Source organism: Polypterus senegalus, chromosome 9, assembly GCF_016835505.1.
Source record: "Polypterus senegalus isolate Bchr_013 chromosome 9, ASM1683550v1, whole genome shotgun sequence".
Taxonomy (NCBI): domain Eukaryota; kingdom Metazoa; phylum Chordata; class Cladistia; order Polypteriformes; family Polypteridae; genus Polypterus; species Polypterus senegalus.
In genome coordinates this window covers 84675201-84678916 of record NC_053162.1, presented here as the reverse complement: position 1 = coordinate 84678916, position 3716 = coordinate 84675201, and positions in this window count along the sequence as shown.

The following is a 3716-nucleotide window of genomic DNA, read 5'->3' as shown; positions in this document are numbered from 1 at the left end:
GACCAGCTGGTCAGGCACCTGGAACACTTCCGGGTGGGGTATAAAAGGGCCTGCCTCCCAGCAATCAGGGCCAGAATTGGGAGGAAGAGGACGAGGTTGCCTGGGAGGAGTGGTGGAGGAAGGAAGCGTTTGGTTTGTGTGTATTTTGTGCTTTGGGACTGTGTTGGGCCTGTGGGACACGGGGAAGACGTGTGCCCACGGCTGAAGAAAATAAATAAAAACCCTGAGTGTGAACACGTGCCTCTGCGTGGTCTGTGCCGGGTCGGGCGCTATAAAGCGCCTTTTTCACAATATATATATACAGTAATCCCTCGCTATATCGCGCTTCGATTTTCGCGGCTTCACTCTATCACGGATTTTAAATGTAAGCACATCTAAATATATATCACGGAATTTTCGCTGGTTCGCCGCTTTCTGCGGACAATGGGTCTTTTAATTTAGGTTACATGCTTCCTCCATTTGATTGCCCAGTTGATTTCATACAAGGGACGCTATTGGCGGATGGCTTAGAAGCTACCCAATCAGAGCATGTATTACATATTAACTAAAACTCCTCAATGCTATTAGATATGCTTCCCGCGTGGCGCTTGTTTTGTTTGCTTCTCTCTGTCTCCCTCACTCTCTCTGCCTGACGGAGGGGGTGTGAGCAGAGGGGGCTGTTTACACAGTGGCTGTTTGCCTAGAAGATAGGACGCTCCTTTACAAAATGCCGCTTTATCGGTGCTTCTGTATACTTAAAAGTACGTATTGATTTTTTGATTGTGTGCTTTTCTTAGCGAGCGCTCTCTCTGACATTATCTGCTCTTCACGGTGCTCCTTTGAAGATATGTTTGCATTCTTTTAATTGTGAGAAAGAACTGCCATCTCTGTCTTGTAATGAAGCACAGTTTAAACGTTTGACTAAAGGGTGTTATTTCATGTCTAGAGGGCTCTAATAATGTTAACAGTGTGGGAGATTTTATAAGGGCTTAAAATATATAAAAATAACCATACAAACATATGGTTTCTACTTCGCGGAAATTCATTTATCACGGCAGAGTCTGGAACGGATTAACCGCGATAAACGAGGGTTGACTGTACTGAACAGAAGGGGCCATTTATAATGATTTACATATTCAAATATAGGAAATTCAGGGTCAGGGTGGGGATAGAAACATGTAGATTAAAATTCACATTGTTTGGGATTTATAAAGGGAAAGTACATAGAACCTTGCTTATACACAGTTTTATGCATGTGGATTTTTTTGTGCATACTCACATGTCAAGTTTTCTCCATACACCACGTTTTAGTGTCAATTCTATGCAAGACGTTATACATGAGACCGCTGGTGATTTTAATTTAGCAAGTTTGGATTAGAGTTCTGTCTACAGCTTTGTCCTTTGTGGACTCATTTATGATGTTTTCGGATGTTTTCTCAAATATATTTAGACCACTGACTTAAAATAATGAACAGCTTTTATTAAAATCTTTTATCATGCTTTACCTTAAAAAAATGCTCCACCCAAAATAACATTTTTTATATGTTTATATGTTATGGTTTTAAGTGATAGCCCAAGAAAATTTTTTATCTCATTTTTTCCTACATAAACTTTCTGATGTGACAGGCATCTACATGAACCATAGTTCCCATGCAATGCAGTTAATGTGAGATTCTCTCATGGAGCTATAACAACAGACTTTGTTATTAGCACATATGCAGCATAATTCTCAGAAAAAGGGAAGGTTGCCAGGAAAATGGAGAATAATAACAGATTATGCAATGCTTTGCTTACAGAACACACAGTACTTGCTACATTATAGGAGTTTTAGTTTGATTACCTTCTCAAGTCAGTGTGGGAGCTCCATTTTCCAACTGAAGATTTGAGATGGTCTCTTCAAACTGGCTTAATAACAGTTGCCTTGTGATGGAATGATGCTGTATTTAGTTTGGTTTCTACTTTGTGTTCAGTGCTATTAGTATGAACCCTGCAATTAAGATCTTGTAATGGAAAAACATGAATGGTATACAGTACATGTTAGGATAAATTTCAACAATTAAAAATTTGCTGGATAAGGTCAATAAGGAAAATGTGTGATTTCTGTAGTTCATTTATGGATAATGATTACTATTAAAGGAATACTCCACTCAAAAATAATTTTTAATGCCACTACTTACCCCATATGGTTTGTAGTGATGACTGAGAAACATTTTAACTTCATGTTTTAGTGCAGAACAAAGTTTCGAAAGTGTATACTTCAATGGAGGTGGGCAGTATGACCAGCAAAGGACAACTGCAAACAATATAAAAACGTTCATGAAAAAATCTGACGTTACTCTGGTCACATAATCCACGTTAAACCATCCAGTTGTATATTCAAAATAAGCAAGATACATGTGTTTTTTGCTAAAAAAATTGTTAAATCAATTTCTCGGGTAAAAGTAGCCCACAACTTGAACGCCTTTCACCGTGGGGTCGCGCTTCTGAATTGAAAACAGGACTCTTTGCCATATCTGGTGCGATGTGATCACTACAAACCACATGAAGCAAGTAACATTTACAAAAAAATATATATATAATTTTTGGTGGAATATTCCTTTAAGATATGACAATCTGAACTGTGTTTTATACCTTAACAATTGTGCTGTTGATAATTATTTATTTTGCAACTATTGCATTTTTATTGGCTGACATTTTTGTCATTAACTAGTAAAAAACGACATTCCACCTGGTGAATCTTTGACCTTGACATTGACCTTAAGACCCTTAACTACAGACTTTTAACTTAATCCCGTCTACAGTAGTAAGAAAATTCCCTACAAATGCAGTTTTTATCTCAGAAGACATTTTCATCATTTTTTTATTAGGACCTGTATCGTTTTCTTACTAACATTCATGTTGTTAAAAAATATCTTTGCAGCAGTCAGTGGCTCAAACAAAAAAAAAAATACAACAGTGTATTGAACAATTTCCCAGACCCAAAAATACATCGGCACTGAAGAACACTGAAATTACCCCTCGAATTATCGTCTAATTTTCAAATGCGTGCTCAACGTCAATTCAATTGAAAAACAACTGCCTATAAAAAAAACGGGAGTGATATCTCCTAGACTTTCTCGTATACACAGATATGAAGATGGATATTTGAGGAGTAAACCGCCAGCCAGTGATATATTTTTATACTACCGTATGTACATTAAAGAAGCAACAACAAATTAAATCAAATTAATAGTATATTGAACAATTATTATAAAAGTCAAGTTGAACACGAAGCTGCATGAATAAAAGGTAAAATACCACTTCCGGTTAACAGAAATGGCCCAAAAGTTGATAAAAATATACGTTTTGTACCTAATACTTGTATGCGAAATTTAGTTGACCTAAGTGAAAGCGTACTCAAGTTATCGTGTTTACATACACACACTGACAGACACACAGGCATAATTCCAAAAATGGGATTTTCGGACTGAGGAACGATTAAAACGCCGAGACTCATCAAAATCTCGAAAAGGAATTTTTGGAGGATTCCAATACTTTCCCTATACAGTACTTTTTATACGAGAAAGTAAAAAAAGTCGTCCTTCAGAATAGTTTGTGAAACCCCACCCTTTGATCAAAACTACTAGCTGTTCTAAGAGCTGTTCAGAACATAATCCCGCCCACTTCATTACGACAACAGAACGAAAGCTCAATTCCAATTGGGTATCTACGTTGTCAAACTTGTTATAAGCCAATGT